This window comes from Macrobrachium rosenbergii, chromosome 54, assembly GCF_040412425.1.
Source record: "Macrobrachium rosenbergii isolate ZJJX-2024 chromosome 54, ASM4041242v1, whole genome shotgun sequence".
Taxonomy (NCBI): domain Eukaryota; kingdom Metazoa; phylum Arthropoda; class Malacostraca; order Decapoda; family Palaemonidae; genus Macrobrachium; species Macrobrachium rosenbergii.
Window position 1 is genome coordinate 42,016,663 of NC_089794.1, and position 12,632 is coordinate 42,029,294.

General features: G+C 38.8%; 1 long non-coding RNA gene across 1 annotated transcript in view; it reads left to right on the forward strand.

Moving 5' to 3' along the window:
- Positions 1 to 11,637, forward strand: part of LOC136835026 (uncharacterized) — a 51,468-nt gene extending 39,831 nt beyond the window's left edge. Inside the window, exon 4 of the long non-coding RNA XR_010851959.1 lies at positions 8,383 to 11,637. This is a non-coding gene — a long non-coding RNA (uncharacterized lncRNA). The remainder of the gene's footprint in view (positions 1 to 8,382) is intronic.
- The last annotated feature ends 995 nt before the right edge of the window (positions 11,638 to 12,632 follow it).

Consider the following 12,632-nt stretch of genomic DNA (forward strand, 5'->3'; position numbering starts at 1 on the left):
AGATGAATCGGCGGCTGTCATAGAGGTGATATTTATATCGACTTTGGAAGATAAGTTTTCTGTGCTTTTGGAAGTACAGTTTTTCGTATTGGACTGCAAAGCACTTGCCGACGAAAGTTTTTGACCAGTTTAGAGATATTCATTATTATGTATAGTTTGAGAAATAGCAGGTTTGTGATATATACTATCAGACGCAGTTATTGGTGTCCTTACATTGCTGAAAGTTTTCATAAGTTTTATTACAGAAGCATAGGTAGAGTTGGCACTTTTATTTGCCCCCATTACTGTGCACTTTGCTTCGCTAATGCTGATATTTTTGTTATCAGCCACTGCCAACACTTTGTTCAACTTTATATCTGGGACAAGCCCTAGAATTTGGAGTGCGATCACCCTTACCTTGAAAACAGTATCGGGCTGCTTCTCAATCATCAAAATTATCGAGCTCTGACACAGGACATCTTTTATTGTTATCGCAAGAGTTTTGAATGTGGCCATATTCAAAGCATTTGCAACACTGTTCAGGATTTCTTTTATATTTTTTAATCTACATCCTCTCATGGGCCAACAATGATGGTATCTGGTAGGTAATTGGATGATAAGGTTAAAAGGATAGCTGCATCCCCACTGAGTTTTTGTACATGACACACAAGGAGGACATCGATTGAGAATCTCCTCTTTAAAAACATGCAAGTCTTTTGAGTAAACTACCCCTTTTTAGAGTGTTAAAGAACCTGAGATGAAATACATTCAATATTTCCACTTTCAGGAGGAAGAGCTCTGGTACATGGGGCTGGTCCATGTTTTTCAGTCTTTGGAATAAAATTAAATGGCTCATCATATAAGTTTTTCACTGAAAACACTTTCGCGCTGAGAACAGAGTCATTTAGATTGTGGCCATGGAGTCTTTGTTGTGCCTCACTAGCTTCCAAGGGAGAGGAAAATTTAACAAAAGCAGAAAATGACTGCTTATCTTTTCTAGAATTAAATTAATTCTTTCCACTTTGCCAAATTGTTTTACTACACTGTATAAACATTCAAATTCTAATGACAAGCCTACATTAGTGCAATAAAGGACCATATTATTTGAATCAAATCCACCAGCTTTACTAACACCCTGGTGTCTCAGTGTTTGGTTCTGTCCAACAGCCAAGCTCGTATCCATGTTCATGCCAGAAGTTTTTGCCAGTGCCGTTAAGTCGTCGGATCCAGGGGAGGTAGAACTAATAGCCAAATCCATAAATTTAAACCATTCCACATGCAGAAGTCCAAAAAGTGCAAACCCAACACCCAAGAGCCCCTGCACAGAACCCAACAGCATATCAAAAAGGGCAAACTGGGCAGCTCTACTGCCCAGCTTCCCAACCCCACCACACTCCCAAAGCCTGCGAAGAGACCCCAAGATGCCAAGCATGCACACATCAGACCACCACACACAAACTGGTTCATCCACCCACCCAAAACTGCTTGGTGATACAGTATCAAGAAAGAATTATGGATCAGTCAGGTATTCACATTCTCCACCAATGGCACAAGTGAGAGTTGACTCCCAACAGTCCACCCCATACCCTACCCTTTCAGGATAGCACCAATATGCTTGCAGTGGCCCAGGTATAAGCCAGTCTGCTTGCTGGGAGTTCTGCCACCTACTAATGAGGACGGACTCCCCACTCCAACTGTACTGGTGGGCTTCCGGGCGAAAGCCAGGAGTCCCACCTCCAAGAACCAGCCCCCCCTGGATTCCAATGGGCTGATCCCCGGAGATGGTTCCACCCTCAAGATAGCCATGGGAAAAATCCCATCACCATCTCTCAGGTCCAAACCATATCGGGTGGTGACTCAACCACCACAACTCCCACAATTAGCTTCGAATGTGAACCCCTTCCAAAAAGATCCCTTCTCAGACTCACCTAAGCAGTAAAATTTTGTGAATGTGGAAATGTCCACGCCATTTAAACCAAAAACTACGTGGGATGATTCGTCAGGACCCGGGCCCAAAGGCCATGGTCCCTTAGCCCCTCACCTCGTCAAGGCGTCCAACTCAAGGGTTCATATGAGATTTGTCTGATGTAAGCAGATTCATTCTGTTTGCCACAAAGACATTAATGAATGTGAAAATAGGAGTGCCATGTAAGAAGTTGCTGCTTAAATATTCAATAATGATGCTGAATAATACAGCATAGCTGTATTGGGCTCGAAAATTGCATATGATTATACTTTGTACAGAAATAAGAAAACAGAGCTTTTTGTTCACAGTGTGTAGAAATGATTTCTTGCAAATGACGCTAAACTGTTATTTCAACTCGGAATTGTTATTATTTTAGTATTAGTTATAATAAGTGCACTATCTTATGGAACAAACTGAAAAGCCCTGAACCTGCATGACAAACTTCTCCAGAAAAGAATAACCATTATTGGTAATAATGCCAACACAAGAAACTGAATTTTAAAACTCCATCCCAAGCCAGTTGTGAAGTCTGATGAGCATCAATGCAATGGAAGTCATTTGAACGTACCCAAGACCAAAATCTGGAGACCCAAGATCAAGAGCGCTGTGTGATAATGAAGAAAGGTGGAGAGGCATGACTTGTGCTAATACCATGAGTAGCAACATTACAGCTAATAACTAGAAGCTGATATCTGAGTTTTATGACTGAAGTATACTCAGGACAGTAACATTGAGTACAAGCACCAAAATGAAGTTTGCGTATACAGCACCTTAATCTATAAAGTAGACATGTTATTAAAAATGTTAGCTTCTGGATATAAAATGAGGTTGTTCCCACACAATGTACAAACTATCAGTCTTTACAACAGGAATTACCTTCAGTGCAGCTGGAGACCGGCCGTTTAACTTTAAACAAGGTGTTGGAGTATGTAGTTTACCGACTACAGGTGGGAGCCCTGCCCACCAGTCGGTATGCACTGCACTTTACTTTTGGCTGCGGAGAGAGAGAGAGAGAGAGAGAGAGATGTGTCACTCTTCCTTCTGTGATGCTGTTCGACTGATTCGTTTGTATATGTTAGGTTTTCATGATACCTGTATATATTAGTGTTGCTCTTTTGCTTGTATCTGGAGAATAACATTCTTTTGTGATATAAATTAATTTGTATTTTTCCTAACTATGCAAACCTGAGGTCTTTACAATTATATGCTCACCTCATGCCACCCCTCATTCTGCTCCCAGGGCCAAAAGGCAAAGTGCAGTGTATACCGACTAGTGGTTGGGGCTCCCACCCGTAGTCGGTAGTCAACAATGTGCTCCACCACCTTGTTTAAAGTTAAACAGCCAGTCTCCAGCTGTGCTGAAGGTAATTTCTGTTGTAAAGACCTCAGGTTTGTATAGTTAGGAAAAAATACAAATTACTTCAAAAATTTGTCATTTTTAAAAAGGGAAATGTGCAGCAAAGTTAACATTTACTCAAAAACAATATAGTGTGAAATATATTTTATAATTTCTCAAAGAAGTTTCCCAACACTCAAGTCATATGAAAACAAAATGTTTGTCCTAAAATGAATTCTGCTTTATTACATGCTTTTATTTAACTTGACTTCTGCGTCTGTCTGTTGTCAAATCTTGTACCTCAGTTTTCGACTTGTTCCCTTGGTCCGATGGAAGAAATTTTGCATGGTTGCTCAATCCCCCGGTAACAATACAACCTTACATGATCAGTAGGTCAGCAGTGACCTCTCCCAGTATCTCAGGATTTTTATGAAACTCTTCGGATTTTTCACAACTTCTTTGATTGTATGTATATAACTGGATTTTTCAAACCTTCTTTGGCTCAAGAGGATATCAATTTCGTTAGCTACAATCACATAATCGGTCACAATTTCTGTCAAAACTAAAAACTATAAAGTAAAAAAATGTAAAACATTTTTAAAACACACACTTATAAAAATGCACTAAAAAGTGAAAAATAAATCTTTTGAGACGCATCAGGATTTTCTTACAAATTAATCATGTCTACAAAAGTAAAAGCGTGGGTGCCAACATAGAAGGAAACGCTACAAGAAATAAAGAAAAATATATTTCTTTTCATGTAATGCTTCTTCCCATGTTTGGTGCTCACACATTTATTTTTGTAGACATGATTAATTGTAAGAAAATCCTGGTGTATCTCAAAATATTTATTTTTTACTTCAGTGCATTTTAATTAAAGCGTGTTTTAAAAAATTTTAATTTTTTTATGAGGATGATTGTTTCTTCATTTTGCTTTGTAGGATGTAAGCTTACATAAGCAGTGGAATTTAGAAATAGAAGATGCACAAGTCACTGAAGTTTCTTAAGTTGTATAAGAATGTATTGAGTAATCAAAGGCACTTAAAAAAATCCCTGACTTATTTGCTTGGTCTAATCTTTCCCCCCATTAAGCAGGACAGTGCAGATAAAATGTTAGGTTACTGAGATTTTGAAAGTACTGTAGGAATAACATAAGTGAAAGGTCCACCCATGTTGCCTAACAATTCCCAATACAGTTATTGCAGACATCAAAACACAGTGTCTCAATTTGCGTGTAGCCTAATTATGTCAACTTCATAAGTCAATTGGAAATTATCATACAGGAGCTTCAATCCAACATGTTTCCCATACTGTCACATAAGGTTGCTGAAACAACTGAATGTAAATTTTTTCCCAGAGATCGTTAGAGACCGTACAAAATATTTTTACAAAATTTAAGCAGAACCTGAGTGAAATGGATACACCTTTGCTGGAACACTAATTTGAACAAGATCCAGAGAAACTGAAGTGATCTTGTGCAAGAGGGCAAGGCTAACTTGACTAGCATTATGACCAAATTGCAATAGCCAGTAGAAGGTAGAATATATAAAATGGATAAGAAACTGAAAGGGTTCAAGCTGTATTTATACAGTGGTAACTACGTAAATGCAGAAGCCTAGATATAAGTTTTCTTATGCATGCATTGTGATCTGTTGAGTTGTTAATTTAACTTAGTATAGCTTGATTAAAGAATGTTATGGGTATTATAGCTTGATTAAAGAAAGTATGTTATTGACTGATTGATTTGGCATACTTTGATCAGTCCTCATTTCAGCCCATCTGATGGTTCAGACTTGTACTGAATTGCACTGACCAGTTTTGATAGGTTTGTTTTCACTTGAATCATATTGGCTTATTTTGATGCCTTTAAGTTCAGGACGTGGCTGAAGATTTACATTAAAGTTTGAATCATAATGGGTTTTATTGGTCGGTGTAGATTCATTTTATATTGTATATATATATATATATATATATATATATATATATATATATATATATATATATATATATATATATATATATATATATATATAATATATATATATATATATATGTATATATTATATATATATATATACCTAGAAATAAGTGCTGAATGGATTATTTCACCGCCTGACACGGACCCTGGTCCAGAAATATATATTATATTATTATATTAGACTAGGGTTGAATCTTGTTGGCTTGTATTGATTGGTTATTGTTCAGAAATATCATTTACCAGTTTTAGTAGGTTATATTGCTATTTCATAAGAATTGTCTCAAGTCAGATCTGGCAGTTTCAGATTTAGTTCTCAAATAGAGGCTTCGATCTTGGTTTAATGCCATACAGGCTTATGTATTTTCACTTTATTGCTTTCTGGGAGTTGGGCTCGATTCTTTTTTGTAGACAGATTTTGACTCGCGTTGCATTCTTTGACTTTTTAAGATTATCTTTAAGATTATCCAGATTCTTTCCTACAGAAGTCTATGGGATTTCGACTAGACGAGTTGAGTTCCACAACTTTCTTTATCTAATATATGGTTTTCATTTTCTTCGTCTGTAAACCATGTTACCATTGTTTATCATCTCAAACATTTCATAGCATGATACAAGTACCAGTTCCATGAATATTACGTGCATACTAAAGTCAATGAAGAAATCTATTGTTTTAAGTCCATTGTGAAAATTACTTGTTCACTTACTTTGGTAGTTGTAATTATTTTTATGCTCAGCCTTTCTATTTCATCCATCCTTGTAGACAGTCTATCATGAGTGGCAGAAGTGTGTTTGTAACAATTGTTTGTTGTCATTTTGTGTAGTTATTAGGCATTCAAGTTATTAAAACACGTTCGTGTTGCTTCAAAAGGGCATAGTTGTTTTTGTACCAAGGTAGCATTTCAGTATTTCTCCGTTATTGTCTTAACTCTGGTGTAAAGGCATCTAACGCCTCTTCATTTCTGCATTAATCGCGCCATGTACGTTACCCGTTATTATTTCATATTTTTATGTATCTCCCCATACCCGTTATTATTTCATATTTTTTATGTATCTCCCCATACGCATTATTGTCCGGCTTTTCCGCCGATGTATGTAACTACTTTGTACGTTTATTGTAACGCAAATTATTCTCATGTCATCTAACAAACAAATTCTTGTCCAAATGCATGAGATGGGAATCCGCAGGTCGGGCACTTCCTTTCCACCCGCATTCCTCGATGTATAGCCTACCTGCTTTCCGAGAAATAAATCAGTCATACCCATACCTGCCCTCTTGAACTTCACACTGGCCTTAGGGGATAATGCCCAATCTCTAAACCCCCATAAGAAAAATTCCGACCCTGCCTTTCCATCATTACTTGTAATTGTCTCTTTCACTTCATTTTAACAACTTTACCTTGAGAGATGTTGGTTTAACATGTCCAGCTAGAAACCTGTTGCATTCTTCGGGATAATCTTACGTGGTTTGACTCCTTTACTCACTCACTGTTATTTTGCCAAAAGTGTGGTTAAGTGTTACAAGTACAGGTTTTTGGAATATCTATGTTATCTTGTCCTTGGTTTTTTGCATAGTACAGTATCATTTTAACTTTTTTATGTAGGTCCGTTCTCAAGGATACCACATGTTTTGAGCTCTTATCTTAGTAGAGACTGTCATAAGTATCCACTAGAGCTACAATCCTTTTTAAGGAGGAATTAAATAAAACTCCTTTAACTTTCTATTTGGACCTCATAATGAGGCAACATTTTGCAGTTGGTACTAAGGTTTGTTGCAAGTTTTATCACATTTATTTTTTGAATGGTGGAGGTATTCACCTAATCACTCGACCCCCTTCTTGGAGCCTAGAAACCATTAACAGCAGTTGTTTGTGAAAATCTTTAATCATTTGGGTCTTGTAGTATCATAGGTCAAGCCTTCAGTGTCATGATTTTGCTTGCCATTTGACCTTTTGGAATGAATGACATTATAGCTCTCTGTGGTTTTTTTTTTTTGCATAGGCCTTTTATAATAATCGATATTTTCTGTTGGGTAGGACTTTAATGGACAGTTCTGGCCAGCATTTTGTGTCATAAGCAGCTTCGTGAGTTGCTTATGTACTGTACAGTTGTATCCTTAGTTAGAATTATTTTTTAATCAGTAATGACTTAAGGATTGTGGTCTATAGCACTTTCATGAAACAAAGATTTGCTGATTCTGTCCATTGCAAGTCTACAAGGGTTTAAGTATGGGATCAGGTTGCTAGGTTCATGGCTAGAAAGCATGTGTTCTTTCTGGCTTTCATCGCTGATCATCGTCCAAATATTGAACTAATCCTATGATAATGAACAAAAATTCCAATTTCTGTTCCTATGGAATTTTCAAATTCCCTCTCCATGTGGTCTAGAGAGAATGTCTGTATATTCCGACTATTCTGATTGCCATTTTCTTATGACATAGCTTAAACAAGTACACTGTGATTCCGTGTTCCTACTATTCAGGACAAGTTTGTAAGTTGAGGGTAAGAGGTTCCATAGAAGACACAGTCTTTGTATACGTCACCGGGTGACTGGAAAATCTTCAATTCCACTGAAGTCGAATTGCTCGAGTGAAATATTTTGAGCCCTTTTCTGTAGAATTTTTATCTGTGTTTTCAGTGTTTTTTCTGTAAATGTTGCTCAAAATGAGATTCTGTTCAACCTGTGCTTATTTTGTATTAGTCCAAGTGTAGTATTTGTAGAAGTAAAATTGTTACTGTTGTGTGTGTGTTTATGTACCCAATTTGCTAAGTCATGTGGGTATCACGTCTTGAGTGACGCAGTTCCCTTCGTTCTTTATCTTGCAAAGTAATGATAATTCTTCAATATTTAATAACCATACTGCTATTTTCAAGGCAGAGATGAGCAGTACTACTCATTACAAGTGTTTCAATTTAATTAATCAGATAATGCTTAACAAGTTATCTGCCTTTCTATTCATGTGTTTTGAATTTCTCTTTAAAAAAACAAAAACTTGGTCCATTTGAATTATGACAATCGAGTAACTCATAATAAAAAAAAAAAAAAAAAAAAATGGTGTATTTGAATTATGACAATCGAGTAAGACTCATCTGTATCAGAAAATTTATCATGTTCTTGTTTTAGCAGATCTGGTGTTATGGGAAGATGTCTTGGGATGTCTATGAGAAGATGGAGGAAATCTGGATACCATTCCACTTGAGGCCATAGGCTACTAGTGTCATTCGGAGACCTTGAGAAACGAAGCATCTGTTGATCACCCTCCTGATTTGGCTGGAAGGGGGAACACATACACATGTAAGTTGTTCCACTGGTGTTGGAATGCGTCCTGCATAACAGCGCTCTTGTATGGGACTAGATAGCAGTACAGGGGCAACTTGTGGTTCCTTGATGTTACAAATAAGTCTATTGTGGGGCCTGGCCACAACCTGAAAAATTTGTTTGCTACTGACTTGGTGAAAGAACCACTCCGTCCCCACTATCTGGCCTGATCTGCTCAGGGTGTCTGCCATGATGATGTTCTCTGGGATGTATCTGGCAGTCAGTGTCAGGCCCTCGAGTTCCGACCATATGTGTATCCGAATTGCTAGATGGTTCAAGACACAGGAAATCGTCCCCCCCCTTGTTCAAATAGGTGACAACTGAAATGTTGTAGTTCATTAGGACTGTTATCCTCCCTCTCAGGTATTCTTGGAAATACTGCAGTGGCAATCAATCTGCCTTCATTCCCAGGACATTGATGTGTTCCTGTTCTTTCTTGTTACAAGTGCCCGAAACGCACTTTTTGCTTGGGTGTGGCCCCAACCTGTCCAAGACACATCTAAGAAAACAAGCATCTCCGGAGCTAACTGGCCCAACTTTATTCCTTGCAGATTATTCTTTGGATTTCTTCACCTTTGCAAATCTCTTCTGTTCTCCTTTGTTACTGCAATCAGGTCTAAAATCTTGTGCGTTTGGCTCTCTTCCTTTAATTTCCATTGTATGGAGTGTATACGAACTCTGCCTCTTGGGACCAGTTTCTCCAGACACTAGGTGTCAAATTAGGATCTGCCAATTCTTTATTGGTTGTATAAGCCTGGAAAGGAACCTTTTCTAAACATCTATAAACTCTAATCTTTCTTGTGATGGGAAAGCCTTCAAAATCTGGGTATCTATCTTCATTCTAAGTACTTGATTTTCTGAGTTGGAACTAAATCAGATTTCTTGAATTTCAGAATTCCCAGGGTCTTGCACATTTCTAAGATTGAGTCCATGTCCTTTTTTTTGGCTTGGGCTGCAGAAGGTGACAGAATGAGCCATCCAGATACCTGCAAAGAGGGATACCTCTCCTTTGGGCCCATTCTGAAATTAGTTGAAAAACTCTGGTAAAGATTGGGGGGGGGGGCTATCGCTAATCCAAAGCAAAGGGCCCTGAATTGTTAAGTTTTCTTCCTGGAGACAAATTGGAGGAATTTCTGGAGGAAGGATGAATTGGGATTTGGAGGTAAGCATCTTGAAGATCCAAGGAGATCATGAAATCTCCCTGCCTGATTGCCGCCAGAACAGACCTTGGTGGCTCTACCTTAACGGGGTTAACCAGACAAACTTTTTCAGGGATGAAAGGTATATCATTGGCCTCCAACCCCCTGATGCCTTCTGTTCCACAGAACAAGGCAGCTGTAAAAACCTGGCGACAGTGTCGTCACTATTTCCATTGCCCCCTTGTCCAACTTGCTCCGAACCTCTTGTTGAAGGGCCTTATGCTTGGGGGAGTTTTTGCAGTAGGAGGGAAACTCGAGAGCAAAGGGTGACAAAAGAGGTTTCTATTGGAGAGGCAGAACATACCCTTTCTTCAACATTATACAGGCCAAAGTTTTGCTGGCTTTCTGCCGCTCTTTCCACTTGTTTCTTAAAAAGCCCCTCTCTCGTCTGAAGATGGGTAAGAAACCTCCTTCATTGGTGGATCCTCTTGATGGCACAGGCTTGCATTTTCTGTACCTGGAGGGAGTGGAGGAACGGTATTATTGTCTACCTTCGGCTGTTTGTCTACCCCTGGATTGGGGACCCTGTCAAAAGCTTTGATGAAAAGGTTGTACTGAAGATCTGGTCTGTTTACCTCTGATGTTAGGAGTGAAGGATTGTCTAATGGATGATGGCCTGGTTGATGAAGGGGGGGGATGAAATATTTAGCATCTTTTCTGTCTGAAATCGCCTGGTCTAGTAAATCTTCAAGAAAATATCCAGACATTCCTGACAAAGGACTATTGTGAGATTTGACCAACTGTCTGAAGAAATATGTTTCTGAGCTATTGACAGGAGAGAATCTAGTCTTTTCAAAAGAATATTAGCCCAAACATTTGCTACATTCTTGGTCACGTTTTAGGCTTTTCTGGACGGAGGGAAGAAGTCCTTGTTTACGGCCCAGGAATCCTGAGAAGCTGTCTTCTCAATTAGCTTCAATAAAGTCCCCTGGCAGTTGTTAAGTCAAGAGGCAGTGACCGTACAGGACGGAGTGACAGCTTGGTGCCTGAATGTGCGAAGCACTGGCTGACTACTCTTTCCTTGATATTTATAATTAAGAGAGGTACTGTGGCGAACCGCACTTCTAGAGGATGACCGGGATTACTGTGCTGAATCACACTTCTAGAGCATGACCAGGAGGTTTCTTTATGATTGGAATGAGCGACGGCCTTTGCCAAGTTCTGGAGAAGCAATGTGCTGAGTCGCACTTCTTGAGCGTGATCTGGAGATGACTGGGAATGGCGGCGTTTGGTCATAGGCAGAGAAAAACTGGATGAGGAAGAGGCAGAACTTCCACTCTTCTGTTGCACACCACAGGGTCCCAGTACAGGTTAGGGAGATACACTAGGAGTCCCACTCCCCCTGCCCCTCTGGTAACTGCTGGGCCCTGAAATGGGGTAGACAAGAAGAAGCTGGTCTTCTTACGTCTGTGAATGGTAGATCTTGTTTTCTTTATTGGGTTGGACATATCAGGGACCTTGCCTTTTCCAAAAAAAATTTGAAAGAACTGACATTTCTTGTTGGATGATGAGAGGTTTCTGCTGAGGATAGAACAGTTGGAAGATACCTTCCTGGGGTAACAGGAAGCGTAGAGGAAGCAAAGATGGTGGGAGAAAGAATACAAGTAATAGAGGGGATTTAGGGTTATCTACTGCCTGGGAAGTAGATTTTCCTTTGTGTGATTTCTTAATACCCCTGTTATATATCTCCCACTGAGAAGCAGACCATGATTCACACGCTTTACACCTCAAAGTTTGAGAACAATCTTGTTCTCTGCATTTCGAGCACACAGAATGAGGGTTCACACATTACTTATCTTTTCTAGTCACACCTGGACATTTATGGGAGACTGGTTTTGCTGACCCTTTCATGATTTTAGGGGGGGGGGGGAATAAAACCCTGAAATTCCCTATACGCTAATCACATTGGTCACAAAAACACACTGATCACCATAGGAAAAAGGAAATAATTTTAAAAGTGAGCTGAATATTACATAGGGCATAAAGAAGCACATCTGAACACAATGGCTATGAGCAAATTGGGGGATGCTGGACCTGCTGGCATCATTTGGTCAAATGATGTGGTGTTTGTATGTATCAGAACAAGATTTTGTTTGTTATCTTTTCAGGAGTCACTGAGTGGTAGGTCAGCTGACCAACTTTTCCACCTTTTGAAGTTTGCCTCTTTGGGTGTTTGATAGTCATGTTCAGAGGTCCTTGTCTATTCTGTTTACAAAAGCAGTGTCTTGTTTGTCGTACAAAACAGTATCAACCTGTATTCATTTGGGAGCCTGAGGAGTTGGCTGGACTGTGAATGCAGGCTGCCAGTGGCTAGAAGTGGAAAGTTGATATTTCTTTAGTACTGCAGTGTACTGTAAACATAAAGAAATTAAAAGACTTCTCAGCCTTGAAATGAAGAATCTTACCCTAATTAGTGGATTTGTTTATAATGGTAGCAGGTATTAAAGTAAGGAGTGTGTCACACAAGGCTGATGATTGATATTTGGTATTCAGAACTGCTTAAAGGCTTTACTCTGAGAACCAAAGTAACAGTACACTTGTTTTGGCTGAAGTCCCTGGTGCTGTAAAGGGCAAGGCTACAGTATATATATACAGTATATCAATGATTTTTGTAATTTAGTTACATAGTTTAAGGTAACTGATATGCACTTGAGTGTGTGTGGGTTGGAAGTGGTTGTTTTCATTGGTAAAATTTCATTGCTTGTGTTTTCATATTTGTTTGTAGATGTGTGCTGTTGGTTTTTTTTTGTCGCCTACTGCTGTGAAGGGGCCAAAATTTCACCTGTTTTTGTAACACCGGGGATTATTTAGATAATAAATTAGTTTCAAGAAATTGTTTTTTTTTTTTTTTTTTTGTCA